We start from the raw sequence: 19,997 nt of genomic DNA on the forward strand, positions 1-19,997 counted from the left end.
AGAGCCCACAGTGGGACAGTATTTTGCAGATATTGGAGAATCGTTTTCACGGATGGAAACTACTAAGCAGACAATTGTTGGGTAAAATGCGTAAAAGGGTCTACATTGAAATATAAATACATTTTGAGCTCAAGGTACACAGTCTACAGCGTTTACAGTCTGCGACGTACCTTACCGATCTCTGTCTAGAAGACACAGTGTATTACGAACATGACCAGAGCACTTGAAGTGATGATATTAGAAGGTGGGAATGTTCAGAAGGTAGATTTAAATACTGAGTACAATTGATAGGAAATGGTCTGACAGAAATGGAAGCTATTGGAGCACGAATGAACTAATTATTAACATCTAAAATAAATTCCTTTCGAGTAACGCAAAATTAAGACGACATTGGGGAGTGACCCTACTTCAAATCTTAAGCGCGGCACGAAGTCTAAACTGTGTAAGAAAAATATTACATGGATACGTGGTGTCTATTCTTTCGGACATGTCCGAAAGAACATCACGCGGGATCCGCAGCTATTATACATACTGCGTAAATTGAAGGGTGTGGGGCAGAAAGGAAAGGAACTAATGATATCAGCAGCATCGGGACGTTATGTGGAATCAGCTGCGACGAGTGAAAATGTGTGCCGGGCCGGGACGCAAACTCCAGACCTCCTGCGTGCTAAGCAGTTGCGTTACCCGCCGCGCCATCCGGACAAGCGTGTGTATCGCAAATGCGCAGAGTACCTGGACACGCTCCTAGGCTGAACCACATTCTCACCTAGCGCCTCCAATTCGTACACCAGCCCATATCCTCCATGCTCGTTAATTTTAGATTCCTGCTGGAGGTCGAACGACATGGCCGAAAGCACTGACACCGTCGCATTCGTGTAACTGATTCTCCCCGACGGCCAAGGAATCCGCAATCTTTAGTGTGGAGCCACATTTAGTTTCGGCCTCCAGCGGGAATCTAACCTCAACGAGCATGGAGAACTTGGAAGACGACTGTGGAGGCGCAAGGTGGCAGTGTGTTACCAGGATGGCCGGAGACGGCTTTCAACCGTCGTTCTCCCGAATGCGAGTCCACTGTGCTATAGAACTTGAAATAAGCTTCCTTATACTGGAAACGAACGGTTCGAAAGCTACAGGCAAAAACCGTTTTGATACCTTTTCAGTGGAATACTGGTACTGTTGTTGCTGAGATTGTAGGGTAGGCAACTTTCAGAGGTGGTAGCATGGACAAGAAAAGAAAAAATGTCAAGTAAAAATGGGCTCTAAAGTGCATGCCTGAGGAGCCATGAGCACTTATTCATCTTCGGTACTGTCATGCACATCTGTATTGAAGAAGAGGTAATAGCACTTCAGGTATGCAGTTTAGAGCCCATGTTTACTCGACTTTTTTCTTGTTTTGGTCCATACTACCACCTCTGAAATTTCCCTACCCTACAATTTAGCAACAACTGTCAGAGTTATCAGAAGGGTTGTCTCCTGTTGCTTTCCGAAGAAGCATCTTTACCTCAACTTGACACATTTATCCTTCTCCATCATCCTACAAAGTTCGTAGCATCATTACGGAATCACTATGTACATACGTTTAAGCCGACGGCGCCGGTAACTATGAGGCTGTAGCATAGTTTGCTGAGACTTCCGGACATGGGTTCATGTTCAAAATGTTATGAACCACTCCCCTTTTTATCCTGGAAGTTCAAAACGGGAATTTCCGAATACCCTGAATTGATGAGCTTATGTTCGTCGAAACCTCAGTACCTTCCTTAGCATTCCTCATACCACAACTTATAGGTTGCTAAATAATACTGCTCGTTATTGTTGCTATTATGTAAATTGAAGGTGGAGGGAAGGAAATGAAAGCAACTTATGCTATCAACTGCATCGAGACTTTATGCAGAATCGGCAGCGACGAGTGAAAATGTGTTGGGCTGTGACCCGACCGGGGGAACTTCTGCGTACGAGGCAATTACGTTAATAACTGCGCCACCTAGAAACTGTGTTCATAGCAAATATGAGAACTATCTCGGTTCGCACCCATGCCCGAGGGAGGACTCGAACCTCCGCCGGGACCAGCCGCGACAGAATTAGACTCAGACCCAAAAACATAAAGGAAAGAAGGGCGAAGTGTGAGAATGGACAAGCATAAAAGCCAGAACGAAGGAAGCTTGTGGCTATAAACGTTGTCCTGAGATTGTCAAAATGAAATTTAGATGAAGTATCTACATGGCTCTTGGCAAAAATTTGCGAAGCATCTCGTGTAATCCCGCAGCAGAATTAAATGTCTGGGCCTTTTTGCAAAACGGAGTCACTACACTATTAATTTCAGTTAGGGTTTAATAAAATTGGAGTCTTGTTCTACCCACTAGCTGGTGCGTTGGAATCGATGAATGGACCAAATATGGAGCGGCGGAGAAGGGGTAAGCGCGCCAGCCACCTGCTCCCAGAAGCTCTCCGATCTAAGTGGGGGCGGAGAGAGGCGGGGGAGGCTCTCATTAGCTTTCTATGCGCCCGTTGCCGGCGCTGCTACCTGCCCGGCGCTTAAAATACGGCGCCCGCCGCAGCAGGGCGGAGAAATATGGAGCTGCGAGATCGGCGCTCGACCGCTTTGCATCGCCCCGAGCTGATAACGTGGGAGAGAGGGAGGCGGCGCGCCTTATTACCAGAAGAGGCCCCGCTTTCGTCTCGAGTGCCGGCGCGACCTGTGCTTACGTAGCTCGTCAGCAGGATTGCGTCCACTGTAGGTTTCGCTACAGAATCATCATCCCGCCTGCGACGCTGAAATACACTGCCGAAAAAGAAAAGCGCAACATCAAAAAGGAGTTGTGCGACACAAACGAACGTTCGGTCTCTGTTGATCCATCACGGACATGGGATATAAGCTGGTCTAATAATTACCAATGAAATTCGCCAACAGCCATGCAATTGCGATGTCATTTTATTTTGACCACCAGCTTCACCATTCCACTATGCCATCTTCGGGCGTCATACGCATCTCTCAGATGATGATGTCATACTTTCATACATTGCTGGATATCTTGAAACCAAAACCGTATCCCATGTGGTTCATTAGAAGACTTGGTGGCAGCCATGCCACGTGGCACCTTCGAGATGGAAGACCATTGTGTTTGTCGTACGGCTCTGGCACGTCGTACTGCATCGGCAGCAGCAGTTGGCACCACACTGACATAACGAACTGTTTGAAACCGATTACTTCAATGACAGCTTCGAGCCAGACCATTGACTACAAACCACCGTCATTTGCGACTTCAGTGGTGTCAAGCGAGAGCTCGTTGGAGGTCTGCTGTGTTTCCAGCTGGCTCTGCTTCTGTGCAAGTGATGGCCTTCAGTTGGTTAGAAGGAAGCCACTTCAGGGCCTGCAACGAAGCTGTCTACGACCTAGACACACTGGACATACGGCAGGAGTAATCGTCTGGGATGATATTTTGTATAACGGCAGAAGCACTCACGTTATCCCACGCAGCCTGACTGCATGTTTGTGTGTCAGTATGGTGATTCAACCTGCTGTGCTGCCATTCATGAACAGCATTTCAGCCGGCCGGAGTGGCCGTGCGGTTCTAGGCGCTGCAGTCTGGAGCCGAGCGACCGCTACGGTCGCAGGTTCGAACCCTGCCTCGGGCATGGATGTGTTTGATGTCCTTAGGTTAGTTAGGTTTAAGTAGTTCTAAGTTCTAGGCGACTGATGACCTCAGATGTTAAGTCGCATAGTGCTCAGAGCCATTTGAACCATTTTTGAACAGCATTAAAGGGATCTTTTCCAAAACGATAACGCTCACCGACATACCGCTGTTGTAACGCAACATACTCTACAGAGCGTTGACATGTTATCTTTCCCTCCTCGATCACCAGATCTGTCTCCAATCGAGCACATACGGGATATCACCGGACGACACCTCCAGCGTCATCAACAACCAGCACAAACCGTCCCTGTACTGACCGACCAAGTGCAACCGACATGAAACTCAAAAAAAGTGAGCGAAATCTTATGAGACTCAACTCCTAAGGTCATCAGTCCCTAAGCTTACACACTACTTAACCTAAATTATCCTAAGGACAAACACACACACCCATGCCCGAGGGAGGAATCGAACCTCCGCCGGGACCAGCCGCACAGTCCATGATTGCAGCGCCTAAGACCGCTCGGCTAATCCCGCGGGGCCGACATGAAACTCCATCGCACAAATTTACATCCGGCACCTGTACAACATAATGCATGCACGTTTGCATTCTTGCGTTCAACATTCTGGTGGTTGCCACTGTTATTAATGTACCAACATTTTCCATGCCTTATCTCGTGCTTACATTAACTGGTGATCTTGCAATTTAAAGATGCTACCTAGACGATTCTATTCCCGAAATTTCATTACTCGACTTCAATTATTTTTTGTTGCAAGCGACATTTTTCAGTCAACGTAATTTTCCGTCAATGACTAACCAGGAAAAAGTCTTTAGAATGTAACGTCCCTTAATTCCTCTTAATTGGGGTCTGCCGTTAAGTGCTTCAGTACAGATCTAAGACTTTAATGTCACTTACCATTTATTTCATATATATCTGTCTATACTAATAATCCTGTGGCTGCTCCCGTCGGAGGTTCGAGTCCTCCCACGGGCATGGGTGTGTCTGTTGTCTTCAACGTAAATTAGTTTAAGTTAGATTAAGTAGTGTGTAAGCTTAGGGACCGATGACCTCAGCAGTATGGTCATCTAGGACTTACGACTAATTTGGTACGTACTTAAAATGAGCGAAAACAAAGTTGTAAAAATGTAACATGGAGTACAAGTTTTGTTGTACTGTGTCAAGCTTAAAATCACTTTGAATTCCAAACATGACCCCAGTGTTTCAGGAAGTGAGAACGTGCGCCATTTTTGGCGGTGATCCGTCCATCAGAAGAGAACGTAAAATTCGGCAACCACCTTGGCTCTATTCAAGATCAGTAGGCTGTGATCCAGAAGCAGGTTTCACCCTCTCCCTTCTCTCATCTTTAAACAATACAAATATGCTGCCAAACTATCTCTCTCTCTCTCTCACTCTTTACAGTCATCCAAAGATACACGTTAAGACACAAGGAGGAAATGGACCATTGAGCCTAGACTAAGAAAACCATTGGCGATTAGGGGACTGGACAAGCCTTCGGGGTGCAATGCCACACGATTCTTTCTTTTCACGCGATGATCCGTCTGAGCCTGAACAATTCTCTTGTTCATTTTCAACTGAGTTTAGAACCATTTCCACATCGAGCCTGACTTGGTCTTTTTTTGCGGAAAGGGCAGGATTCAAATCGAACTACAGTCCTCTTAACTGCATTTTACGAGATATCTTTGCATCCTTTTCGATGAATTCTACGATGGTTCCTTAAAAGAGTGCCAGAAGATCATTTTGTGCGTCTTTTCCCGGCGGAACACGATACAGTGACGCCTTTATGTCAGTAATTCGATCTTTAGTTCACTTCGTCCATTCGCCGTAAAATCATTTGTCTTTTTCCACTAGTCAGAAGGGAGTTTTCAGTAAGCCCGACCTTCTTGTTTCCATTAAAGGTTACTTCACTCTGCTGTCGTGTTTGTTCTTTGCAGCTTCTTCGCATCATTTGCTACTGCGTCGTCTCTATAATTACACTATTATAAAGGTGCAGGACCTTGAAAGTTTCCGTTTCAAAGAACAAAGAAGACGGAGAGCGTTATTTGATGGCAATATTTATTACTTCTAACTTCACTGTCACAGAAAAGAAACTTATTAATCAGTTCTGAGAATCGCGGCTGATGTATGAATGGAGAACAAAACGTAACCGTACTAAGAAGACAGTTTACCATCTATTGCGTCAGGGGTCACCTCTTACAAGAATCTCGCCTGCTATGAATATCAAACATTTTTACAGACCAGCCGTCAGAAGTTCAGAAATGTGAAGCGAAACGATATGTTGTGAAGTGCATAAAATTTTCTGTGTGTTCGAAACGTGTCATGTCTGAATGAAATGTATACATCGTATGGCACTGTTAGCTGGGATATTCCATGGGGTGTATTGAGCCTCCTCGCACAATGGCCCCTTTCCTTGCGGATATGTGATACCTGTGCCGTATGTGTAATTGAAAAGTGTAGGCGAGTGTAATGGATGCAGGTGTAGTGTAATCTTCTGTTGCATGATGATGGCAGAAGGGAGAGGATGAAACTCGGCGCCGGGACATAGCCTAATGCTCTCGAATAGCAGCAAGGGGGTCGCAAAGCTTAACCCCCCCGCCCCCACGGACGTATTTCCATCCACAGCGTCACATGCCCCCACTTCATGAGACATAGCGAAGAGGATTGCACTTTAATCTAGGACATTGGCGCAAAGATTGGTGATCAGGAACTTAACGACACCAGCTCTCGCCCCTTTGCTGGAAGTGTACTGGCAGTGAAAATTTCATCTTTCAGCTTAACCTGTGATACAAGCGCCACCGCACACGCCTGCGTTTACAGCCCTTTTTTTCTCATTTTGTTCGTTATTTCTCGTTGCATCTATTCGAGGGCGACGTCCCAGGACACCCATTCAATTTCATCGTTGACCCGTTCACTCAGTCTTTTTATTACAGAGGGCAGCTAATCCTCTGACCGAAGACACTGAGCTATCATGTCGGCATCCTCATCCACGAAGGTGGGGTTGGTTTAATTAAATCTACTATTAACAATCTTCATTGTCAGGGGCTGCCAAAACTGACGTATGTCTCTTATGCACACAGTTGTGGTACACTTTATTATTGGTCACATGAGGCGGAATTTGCTCGAGTAAATAGGGGGAATTGGCAGTGAAGACAATGCAGCCTGTTTTCTTGAATCACAGTTACGAGGTTAAAAATGAAGAGAGATCGACCTCAGCAAAATACATTCCTTTGAAATCAAATTTTCAATTTTGGTTACGCGTGAAAGTTTGGTTGCTAGCGACTGGCTACAGACGCTGCCAAGGTGTTTGCTACAGTGTTAAATTTACTATTACAGATCCGATTTTCTTTCGACTCATTTCTTATAGAACCTCAGTAAGGTGAAGCATGAGCATAACGTAAAGCCAGATGACACCTTTCGCCTTTGTAAGGCTTCTGAAATTGCTGAGCCATATATATTCAGCACCGCACTTGTAGATGATGCGGAATGTCTGTCTCTCATTATTTTCGCCACATTCACATACCAGGTTGCAAACATCATGTACTCTTAAAAAAAGGCAGTAATTTATAGAGTGCAGCAGTTTTTTTAATTTTCCAAATTGGACAGAACATTGGAATGACACCATATTTATGGAGAATGCGTTTGTTTTGCTTGAGTTGCTCCACTTTTTCGGTTTGATATGTAGATATGGACGACTCTTTGCTGAGAAACCTGATCACTTTCAGGTTTTGCGGCTTACACTGGTTTCTTTACCTGAAGAGACACTTCAGATTCTGCCAGCAAATTGTCGTGATCAGCGATTGTGTGGCTTTTGCACATTAATGTACTCAGAATTCCGTTCTGAGCACTTTAACAGACAAGGAAGACTGATAAAGAAAATTTTCATAGCACGTATAAAATTATCAGCTCTCATAGTATCAAGAGGGCTGGGCCACTTTACGCCCACCTTTTGAAAATATTGTAATCCAGTAATGTAGTTCCTACTTTAAAATTTTGAAAAAGATATTCATTATTATTGATGATCTCTTCCAGCATGTTCCGTAATTCTTTAAATATTTCAATAAAACATAACCGTAAAATTTAAGGCTTAGTAGCAAATGTGACTTTACGCTACAATTGTCATATTCATATTTTCAAGACATGAAGATTTCTCACAGAACTATATATCTTTAAATAGTATGTTGTCAATAAAACTCGATAACAGTTAATGAAACTGCATTTCTTAACATTTTTGTGGTGATCATAAGGTATCCCTCGATCTCTCGTCTCTGTGTACACATTTGAAAATGCGTTGGTAATGCTAGATTGCGCTAAAATATTGTTTCGGTTTCTGAACCATACTTACGCATAACTACCTATTAAAAACGACATTGTTAGTAAAATTTACAACAATTAACGAAATTTGTATTTTTTCCCTTATTCCTTCTTTTGGTGGTCTTAATGTACCTCCCCTGACAATACGCGTCATGGGAAATACGTTGGTATTACTAGGGTTAATGAAACAGGTACTGAGGTATTGGTTCGAAAATTACTTGTGAAGAGCTAACTATAACCGCATTCTGTGTAATTTTCGTTCATTTTCAACATGAGGTGGTTGTTGACTACATATATAAACTAACTCTTCACGTATAGACGCAAAGGTCATTGTGTTATAACTTACTAGAAAACAAGCAGAATGTTCACATTTAGTATCAACGTAATATTGAAGAGCCATGTAGACGTTCCTTAAGGTACCAAGGTAGTGTCTACGTACCAGGCAGCATAAACAACTGACGGAAGAAGCTACGATATAGGAGTATGATTCACCAATGTGAAAAAGTAAGACGTCTTATCTCGTAACTGAAAAGTGCAGTTGGTAACTAAGAGTAACCATTTAACATGATGATACTAACGTTACCACGAGGAAACTGTTATCAGAATGAGTATTCTAAGGATATTGCATTACTTTCTCTGAAATGACAGAACTACTTGTTCTTTGAATGGACTGGCTGCGACCGCCATCATCATTTCGTTAGTGCATTCGCCCGAAAACATGCCTCTGCAAACAGTCGGGTGCAGTCACGCAAGAGCTTCGTAGAGGGAGTGTTAAGTTGTGTAACACATTGCACCGAAAATCGCCTTCTGATCAAACATACGAGCATGTACGCACATACACATTCACACACACATACAAATGCACATTCACACACATACACATGCACATTCACACACATACACATGCACATTCACACACATACACATGCACATTCACACACATACACATGCACATTTACGCACACACATACACATTCACGCACACTTACACATTCACGCACACACACACACACACACACACACACACACACACACACTAACGCAGACACTCGAATGGCCACAGAAATGCTGGAAGAATTGTAAGCAATTTTCCGGAAGACAGATTCGCAGCACAAGAACTTACCCATTTTTCTGTTTCAGGTGAGTGCAGCACAATGTATTTGCAACACAACACCTATGGAAACCCAGAAAGGGTAAGTTAATGCTTCACTGCAATCTATTTAATTATCTATTTAATTAATTATTTGCAATTGGGTCCGCGTGACGAAAGCTGCAAGAAGTGTAAATTATCTATCCTGATTTTGTGGGACAGTTCTTGTAACGAAGACACACAGTTCTATAAGTTCTGCGTTTAGGTCGTTCTTCGACCTACGTAGCTCACTCTGGAATACTTATGTAACCCATACACATGTTCTTCTTGTATGGTTCTCAATGAATGCCAATGCAGGCATTTTGCGTGAACCGTACAGCGCTATAGCCCAACGGCTCATAGTTCATGGTATCGAGGCTATAGTGCATTCCTATTGCTTCTGTGAAAGGCATCTCGGTCATGTGAAAGTACGGTAGAACGATGCTTGGTGACTGCAACGGCTCGACGAACATCGCGTTGGTGTTCGACTGAATGGATCCAAAACCCTCCAGATACCAACCCTGTTGAACACTGATAAAACATTACGGCCGTATCAATACAAAGGATACTTGACCTGGGTTATCAAGAAGCGGAGCAAACGCAGATTCTAGACATCTATGATGAAACATCAGTACAACATTCCAACGGTAATTTGGAGTTGTGTTACATACTGTGTTAGCATCGCCTGGGACACGTTTCCCAGCCATGAACAGCTTTAGCGAGCACCGCTGAAAGGTGGGCGTTTAATTTCAATTTACAGAGTTCGCAGCGACCCTATCTCGAGTTGGTGGTAGCAATATTAACTGCAGCAACTTCTGCCTCCTCCAAGTTAAGGATAGTGGGGCGTGCAAGCCACCTCCCCTATTTAACTTTACGGCAGGCGTACACCTCCAAGTACTTCATCGATGTGTGAAGCCATACAAGCCACATATATACTTTTTTCGAGTCATCTGTCTTCCGACTCGCTCGATTCAGCCCGCCACGATTTCATCTTTTGTCCCAGTCTGTTCATCTCATAGTAGCTCTTGCACCCATCTCCATTTTTTGTTGGAAGTGTATGTCTCTGTCTTTCCATATTGATCTTGACTTCTACAGCTTCCCCCAGTAGCGCTGGAATCATTCCCCAATGTCTTATCACATGCGCTGTCTTCCTTCTTCTTGTCAGTGTTTCCCGGTGTTCCTTTCTTCTCGATTCTGCGTAGAATCTCACCATCCTACATCTCATCAGCCCACCAAATTTTAAAAATTCTTCTATTGCGCTGCATCTCAGACGCTTAGATTCGCTTCTTTTCCTGTTTTCCCCACAGTCTATGGTCCACTAACGTACAACGCAATTCTGCAGACGTCCATCGTCAGAAACTACTTCTTCAGATTAATGCAGGTTTGATATATGCAAACTTCTCATAACTAGGAGGGGCCTCTTTGCCTTTGCTAAATCACTTTTTATGACGTCCTTGCTTCGTCCGTCATGTGTTATTTTGCTTCCAAGTTAGCAAACTTTCTTCTCTTCGTCTAATTCGTGGTCCCCAGTTTCGATAAGTTCATCGCTAATCTCTTTCCCGCTCGTCCCCATTACTTTCACCTTTTTCCTGTTTACTCTCTGTACCTGTCAGACTTTTCATTCCATTCAACACGTCCTGTACTACTTCTTCACTTTCATTCAGTATAGCCAAGTCTTCAGCGAATCTTGTCCATGACATCCTTTCACCCTGAATTTTAATACCACTCTTGGTACTTCCTCTTCTCTCCCACACTGCTTTTTCGATGTCCGTTTTGAACTGTAGTGGCGAAATACTACATCCTCGCTTCACACCATTTCTAATCCGAGCGCTTCACACTTAGTCACCCATTCTTATTCTTCCCTCTTGGTTCTTCTACCTATTGCGTATTTCCAGTCTTTCCCTATAGCTTAGTGCTATTTTTCTCATAATTTCGAACATCTGGAACCATTTTACATTGTCTAACGCTTTTTTTCTGGGCACACACGAAGACTTTGTGTGATCACCGGTGTACCCTAAACCTTAATTGTCAGAATTCTTCATAGGGTAGAGAATAGTAAATTGAGTACTTTAGATGAAGAACTAATGCAGTGAAATGAATGTATACCTTTTTACTGATAGTAAAATGTAAAACCTTACAGCAACAAAATAAGCCTATAGTTACTGCTCGAAGTGCAGACCCCAGTCTCATTTCATTATAGAAGGAAACTCTGTCTCAAATTTTATTATTGTCTGTTGTGTAATGAGATAGGAAGTTAGAACCCTGCAAATATATCCCTCTTCACTTTCTACTGCGACTTCATAAACAGGACCACTTTATGTAACTCAAGGGGAGTAAATCTCTAGGATAGAGGTTGGGTAAACGCATTGGACATGCAACACGGCATCCCTTTCCTATCCAGCAACGAGAGAGTCTATTCTTCAAGTGTCCACGGATAATGATATCGAAGTGAAATGGTATACCGTCCTGAGGGCAACGACAAATATGGTCGCACCATTCCAGAGAGGTGATTTAACGCTGACTTTTCCTTGCTGAGCTATTGCCACTTCCTTTAGTAAACTGCTGTATGTTTGCTACATAAACCGTTCACGACTGTGACGGTGATGTTGCTCTCGTTACCATGGGGATGATAATTAAACTTAGATTCATTTAGTTTTAGTTCACAAAATTAATTTGGTTGTTTCTGACATATTGTTCAAATTTAAAGGCTGCCAGGTTGAATGTAGGTGCTACGACCTAAATGAACTTCATCAGATGCAAATTGTTACAGTCGGATGTAATGTTTATTGTTATTTATCACACACACTGAAAGAAACCTGTGATTAAACATCACTACGTAGTTAAGCAAATTGAAGCTAGCTCAAGCCCCCAGTAGCGTGTTAAGCAAACTCGCTATGCAATTGAAACAGAGAAAATAAAAACACAGCATGTGTGACAGCAGCCAGCGGGCATGTCACGTTCTGTTAGCGTCCAGATTCGACAGTTCCACGTGGTCCCAGCCAAAGCACTCCACAGCCACGACGCCCTCCAGCCAGCCGTGAGTGCTCCGCCGCCTCCACGACACAGCGCGTGTAATTCAGTCACCGCACTCAACCAAAGCAGACAGTTAAATTCAGTTTCGTGTCACGTGATACTCAAATAAGATGAATCTTCGGTACCTGTTCAGAATTTCAATCTGATGTCGACAAAGATCAGTTACTCCTTTACACACGCAAAGCAAAGTGAAATCAACATGTAGAAATATTAGATGTCTAGCTGCCTCTTAAATCATGCTTCTAAATTTTAATATGTAGGTATACGCACAGCCATACTTACATGTATTCAGGCATACCACAAACACATTACACAGATCTGATGTAGTAATCAGAATTAACTATATCATAAGCAGAGGACAAGCGCACAAGATAAAATTAAGATCTGTGTCTTTAAATTGACTGTAATTCATGAATTCATACAATATTTTAAACGGCATATTCATCAGATCACAAAGTAAACAATTTCTAGTTTAGATTAATATGCTCCGTCTCTCTTAGTTAAGCAAAATCATTGGTTTTTAACTTCTTGTCCTCCATTAGGAAAATAAAGAATTTTAAAATTATTTTTTAACAGTTCGTGTATGTAAAGGTTAAATAAATTTCTGACAGTGAGAAAGTTTTGCAGCGAAACTGTGCATGGATAAACAGGTCAAACTTGCTATAGTCCCTAACACGTCCACTGCAAAATATCTCGTTAAAAAAATAGTTTTTCATTAAAATACTTACTGTTGTATATTTTTGTAACTAACGGTACCGCCTGTGGTAGAACTAACAAAGTTGGCATTTTGTACACTGCGGTCTCTTATTGTTATTCTTCCATGAACAGCGATGTGTTTATCGTAGCTTCCTACCTTTCTGACGTCACTGCCTACAGCTAGCTGCTGAATAATCTCTGATGCTCTCCCTGCGTAGCTACTCCTCGTTTTCTGCCACAAGTGGCTGCTCGCGGCGTCCATTTCTTTTAAAATTAATGCCACCAAAATCTTGCTTCGAAACGTTCTCCAAGCACTAACTTGGCATATATAATAAGTCTTTAAACAATTTAAGGCTATTTGCTGAGTAGGAGCTGTCTTGGGGTTCTAGTAAAAACCCTGTCTTTCAATAGCAAATATTATATTAGCGTCTTTCGTAGACGTGTACATTTATTTCGTCTTAGCTGAGAATCCCGGAATTTCTTAGGTATTTATTTATTCCAGTCTTCCCGTCCCAATCTTCTCTTCCCAGCTCTCTTTGTCCATCTACTCCTTTCACTCTATCTGTTCTTCTACTCCTTTCACTCTATCTGTTCTTCTACTCCTTTCACTCTATCTGTTCATCTCCTCCTGCCACGCTCTCAACGTCCACCTCTTCCTTCTCCTTTTCACCAACTTCCCCTCCGCCACTCGCTGTCCACCCCATCCTCCTCCACTCTCTTCTTCTCTCCATTTACTCCTACCCCAAACCTCTCTCTCTCTCTCTCTCTCTCTCTCTCTCTCTCTCTCTCTCTCTCTCTGTGTCTGTCTGTCTCCTCGCACCTCTCCTGCTGTCTTATTTCCCTCTCTCTATCTTACCTCTCTACTTACCTCTGTCGAGCCCCTCCTCTTCTTGTCCATCACCTCGGTATGACACCACCCCTACCCTAAATGGAGGTGGCGGCCTTTAACCCACGGCAATTATTTCCAAATAGCAGGTAATGTTTGTACTAATTGTGGTTGAAATCGTTCGAGGACCTTACAAGGATATGTTGGAGACGTGTTTATGTGACACATGGCATACGGGCAAGGGTCGGACAGACTGCAGATGCTAGCAAAGTCTGGTGGCTGTGCTGTTATATTTGACCACCAACGGTACCTGTGCAACGCCCTACATACAATTCAAGTGTCAACCGCGGTCAGAACAGTGTTTTGTTTAATTGTGAGTGCATTATATCGAAGCTAGATGAATTCTGACATGGGCAAATTGTTGGCGCTCGTATGGTAGGTGTTTCCGTAACCAAGAGAGCCTAGGAGTTCGATGTCTGAAGATCCACCGTATCGAACATTTACACCGCATACACGGAAAGTGGGGAAACGTCATCTATTAAGTCACAACGTTAACGGAAGAGCTTGTTGAGTGATCGTGGGAGATGGTGATTCAAGAGATTTGTGACAAAAATTAAGATGACGACAGCTGCGAAAGTCACTGCAGAACTGAATGTCGCACTCGCGAACCCTGTCAGCACCAAAACAACACAAAGCGAACTCCAGAACCAAGAATTTGCAGGGCGGGGTGGAATTCCAGAACCACTCATCACTGATGAAAATACCAGTAACAGTAAAACGTGGTGCCGAAGTCATAAAACCTGCACTGTAGAGCAATGGAAAAATGTCATTTGGTCAGCTGTGTCTTATTTCATACCGTTTTCAACCACTAGACGAGTTTAAGTCCCATATGTGACACCTAGCGGTGGTTTGGTGATGATTTCGGCACCCATGTGTCTCTTTGTTACTCTGTAAGACTGCATTTTTGCCATTGGCTATGTGATCCTTTTGGTTGATCAGGTCCACCCACTGTATAATGTTTGTTTTCCCCAATGGCAATGCAGTGATCCAAGACGACAGGGCTCCTGTGTTGCACACAACTCACATAGTCCAGGATGGGTTTTATGTGTACGAGGATGAAATGTCGCGTCTCTCCTGGCCCCACAGTCACCAGATCTCAATATTGTCGAGGAGAGAGTGTGTGATCAATACCCATCTCCATCATTTTTAACTGTACTTGCAGGAAGAACTATATAAAATTCTTTGAAAACCATATGGGATCTGTTTTGAGTATCAACAGTTTTCCTACACCGGATTTGGCATCTTTGTGCTGTTAGCATATTTTTGTCCACCGCTTTTTATACGTCTGATTCTCTACTCCAGATAGGTCGTTAAATTTATCAGTGGTGTTTAGCCGTGTGGCTTCCACTTAAATCCCGAAACACGTAGACAAAGTGCAGTCCTAATTCTCACGTTCTGGTTGACACGGTGAACAGCATAAGTAAGAGGCAAATTGCACTACACACTTTTAAAGGTATTCAGATTCAACCAAATACAGGAAATAAACACCAAAACATTTTCGAACATTTTTACGTCACCTCTTGTTATCCTCACCCCTGCCTCCTGCGGTAATGTGGAATCTTACTCCCGAAGTGCTGTTATAATAAGTCATTTACCTGACAGTTGTGGCTGAAAATGTTCCACGTGTTCCTGAGCTAAACTTGCACTATGGAATGTAAGTGGTTCTTAACCTTGCAGTGATACTTTCCAGATAGTAACCAGAAGACCCACAATTCTTTAAAGGAACTCCCCTGTGTAAAACTGCTTCAGACTGCTGATTACTTCACAAATGACTTAATCTATCCTGCCGTGCGGTTCTGGCGCTGCAGTCCGGAACCGCGAGGCTGCTACGGTCGCAGGTTCGAATCCTGCCTCGGGCATGGGTGTGTGTGATGTCCTTAGGTTAGTTAGGTTTAAGTAGTTCTAAGTTCTAGGGGACTTATGACCTAAGAAGTTAAGTACCATAGTGCTCAGAGCCATTCTTGAACTTAATCTATCAAATATTTGACATAGAGCATTTTAGAAAAAGTTTCAGATCATTTTTATTTTTTGGAAGTCACTCAGTGCTCTCATTATCAAACACTGGGTAAATATATACTAGAAAATTTGTGTCCCATTTTAAGAGAAAAGGACTGTGTTTTTATCACGCATCTCAGTGTTCAAGACATTATATCTCCTTATCTACGTACAGTTATAGAAGTTTGCAGGTACATTCAGTGGTATATGGTGATACTACATGTTCCGAATAGAGTTAGTTGTAAGAAGTAGTCAGTCAAAAAATGAATATTTCACCGAATAAACTAAGACTACCTGTACAGAACTCTTGCTTTACGAACTGTCTTCTTCGCGTAATGATCAGAATACTCATTAATATTACGAAAGCGAATGCCAGTCTCAACAGCAATTGATGGGCGCCTGTCGCTTCCTTTCTGAAATCCTCGAATACGTTCTGTGTCGACAGCGTAAGATCTCCACTGGCTTGAACGCATTTTTTTTATTGTATACTGCTATTTAGGCACACATCACACCATATATCATTTGCATTGGACTATTAATTTCTCTCACCGATACACCTTATTTTGAAACTTCGTGGCAGATTAAAACTCTGTTCCACACTGAGACTCGAACCTGGGACCTTTTTCTTTCACGGACATCTGCCCTCGCAGCCTTTCTTCCACTACTACCTTTGGAAGGTACGTGAATAGGTAATAGCGGAAACATGGCTGTGAGGGGTTCGTGAGTTGTGCTTGCTTAGCTCAGTCGGTAAGTGCATCTGCACTGATGAGTTTGTGAAAACAGAATACAGCATATCATTCACAATGGAGAGAAATCTTCAGACTTACAAGTAATTTCTGCTGTACCCTAAAGGCGTGTTACATGCCCATTATAAATAAACTCACCCCGATGAGGTTTCGGAAGGCCCAGCGGTTCCGACCGACCACCGTGTCATTCTCAGTCAATAGGCTACACTGGTTGTGGATGTGGAGGGACATGTGGTCAGCACACAGCTCACCTGACCGTTGTCAGCTTTCGTGACTGGAGCCGCTATTTCTCAGTCAGTTAACTGCTCAACTGGACTTAGAAGGGTTGAGTGCACTCCGCTAGCAAACAGTGCTCGGCAGACCCGCATGGCCACCCTTCCAGGCAAACTCGACAGCGCTTAACTCGGGTGATCTGACGGGAACCCGGGGTTAGCACTGCGGCGAGGCAGTTCGGTATAGAACTATCACCTTTCACGATATAGGAGTGAACCAGAATCCTGCTAGCACACTGGACTCACATTCGGGAGGACGACGGTTCAATCCAACGTCCAGCTATCCTGGTTTAGGTTTTCCATGATTTCCCTAAATCGCTTCAGGCAAATGCCCGGATGGTTCCTTTGACAGGGCACGGACGACTTCCTTCCCCATCCTTCCCTAATACGATGAGACCGATGACCTCGCTGTTTGGTCTCTTCCCCCAAATCAACCCATTCCAGAACTCTGCCGACAATCTTTCAGAAATGGTTCAGTTACGCTTTCTGGGCATTTCGGTATGACAGCCCGACGGTCTGCAGCTGCTCGTTACAAAGTTATTATACTTTGTTTCATTACTTGCCCCAGTCAGCCCTGCATCGATTTGCAATGAAAATAGTGCGCCACACAGCAAAATTCGACGGTATTTGCTGTGTGTTTTGTTCCCACACTCAATATCAGCTGTTGACAACAATCATTTTGTCCTTACCTCGCTGCCCTCAAGTCTGCATTCAGTAGGGCTCGGCTCTGTCTACGATTTGGTTGTCCTTCAGTGTTAGTTGTACGATAACAGTAATACACTGCAGTACTATGGATAGCTTTACTGGTGAAGAATTAAACTCTTGTATGGGTTCACTGAAGCGATGGACGAGCAACACGACGACGGTATGCTAAACTGTTCTCGCACCGGCGACAACAGCGCCACGCTAGTTCTACATCTGTCTGAGTGTTGTTGCATTACTCTTTGGTGCGTGTTTTACGTTTTGGTTATTGCATGCTAAGGGCTTCTCTGCTGTGAAGGTATTTTCAAATAGACAAGGGTGATTGCGCTAGCAAACCGAATGAATGATAATTACCTTATTACTCTGTAATGAGTCAAGGGAGACTGGGAGCCCGCATATCGAAATAGTCAGAATGTATCCCTGAACAACCAGTAAAATTTTGTCGGTGGCGCTGCGGCTCATGCTGTATAAAAATGGCCTGGTGTATAACGTCTGAAATTCCATAGGGGTTTTCGCAGATTATGTTGATGTGAACAGAGAAGTCATCACGCTAGAACATTGTAGCGAAGTGCAGGAAGACTTGCAGAGGCTCGGAGCTTGGTGCAGGAAGTGGAAATCGACCTACAACATAAAGAAATGTAACGTATATAGACAGAAAAGTCGATTATTGGGCGTGATTCTTCAGCTTCTCCCGGCGTATTTCTTGCTCGAACAGTCCACGGGTGTACTGCCGGTCCATAGTGTCCAACGGGCACAATATTTCGGCGATCAGACATGTCGCCATCGTCAGGTGCGCTAACGAACTGGGCTCCTGAGGCCGTCGGCCGTCTTAAATCCCGTTCCCTCCCGAGGCGTTCTCTCCGCTGTCCGTGCTGGTTCCCATGCCCTGCTGAGGTTGTAGCCGCAATCACGGTTGATGAGTCCGTCCCTGGTACGAATTTTGATAGCCTCTCTAACGACGCTGTCCCAGTATTTAGATGTCTGTGCCAAGACGCTGGGATGTTGGTAGTCCATTTCGTGATTTTCGGACTGGCAGAGGGCGCAAGGAATGATAAGAAACAAGAAGAAACAACAAACAACAACCAAAGGTGACAACACCAGCAGCTCTGGACGGGTTTTTGCAGGTTTTCCACAGGACGTAAGGTGAATACCGGAGCTGTCCCAATTGTCCTTCCCCCTTAGCACAAATGCAAACAAATAAAATAAAAATAACCAAATGATGTCTCCTGTACACACTCGGCTGAAAAAGAGCAAAGCAAGCTCTATTAAGGCCCGCCTTCCCCTTACAGGAAGGAATGAAAAGTGCTAAAAAAGTCTCAGCAACCCAGTTCGTCAGCGCACCTGACGATGGCGACATATCTGATCGCCGAAATCTTGTGCCCGTTGGACACTATGGACCGGCAGTACACCTGTGGACTGTTCGAGCGAAAATTATTGGATGATTACGCGACTGCAGAAAAGTCATATGAAGCAGCTACTTTCATAAAATATCAATGAGTATGCGTAGGAGTGATTTAAAGTAGGACGCCAACATAAAACTAACCGCAGACAAGAGAGATGCCAGACTAAGATTAGTTGGAAAAATCAGCAGGAAATGTAATGGATCCGTAAAGGTGGTGGGTGGCCTACAGAACCCTCGTTCGAGCACTAACTCGAATATTGCTTGTCAGTATGGGATCCGTACAAGACAGTTCTGATAGAGAAAATAGAGAATATCCAAAGAAGAGCAGCACGTTTCGTTACAGGTTCTTTTAATAAGCACGCAGGCGTCACAGAGTAATCAACCAACTCCAGTGGCAGACGCTGCAAGAGAGGCGTTCTGCAACACAGTGTGATTTACAACTTAGATTCCGAGAGCGTAGCTACGTAGAAGAGGTGACCAAGACATCTCGCGAGAAAGACCGCGAATGTGCAAAACTGCAGAGATTCGATCTCGCACAAACGGTTACTAACAATTGTAGGGTTATTAACAATCGTCCTTTTCACGGAACGTTCATGACAGGAAAGAGAGAGGGGGAAGGGGGGGGGGATAAGGAGACTGACAGTGGTGCACAAAGTACCCTCTGTCATATACCGTAAGGTGGCTGGTATAGTTGCACACGTAGACATCTACATCTACATAATACTGTGCAATCCACCATACGGTGCGAGGCGGAGGGTACCTCGTACCACAACTAACATCTTCTCTCCCTGTTCCACTCCCAAACAAAACGAGGGAAAATGACTGCCTATATGCTTCTGTACAAGCCCTAATCTCTCTTATCTTATCTTTGTGGTCTTTCGGCGAAATGTAAGTTGGTGGCAATAAAATTGTACTGCAGTCAGCCTCAAATACTGGTTCTCTAAATTTCCTCAGCAGCGATTCACGAAATGAACGCCTCCTTTCCTCTAGAGACTCCCACCCGAGTTCCTGAAGCATTTCCGTAACACTCGCGTGGTGATCAAACCTACCAGTAAGAAATCTAGCAGCCTGCCTCTGAATTGCTTCTATGTCCTTCCTCAATCCGACCTGACAGGGATCCCCAAACGCTCGAGCAGTACTCAAGAATAGGTCGTATTAGTGTTTTATAAGCGGTCT

The sequence above is a fragment of the Schistocerca serialis genome, chromosome 6 (assembly GCF_023864345.2).
Source record: "Schistocerca serialis cubense isolate TAMUIC-IGC-003099 chromosome 6, iqSchSeri2.2, whole genome shotgun sequence".
Classification (NCBI taxonomy): domain Eukaryota; kingdom Metazoa; phylum Arthropoda; class Insecta; order Orthoptera; family Acrididae; genus Schistocerca; species Schistocerca serialis.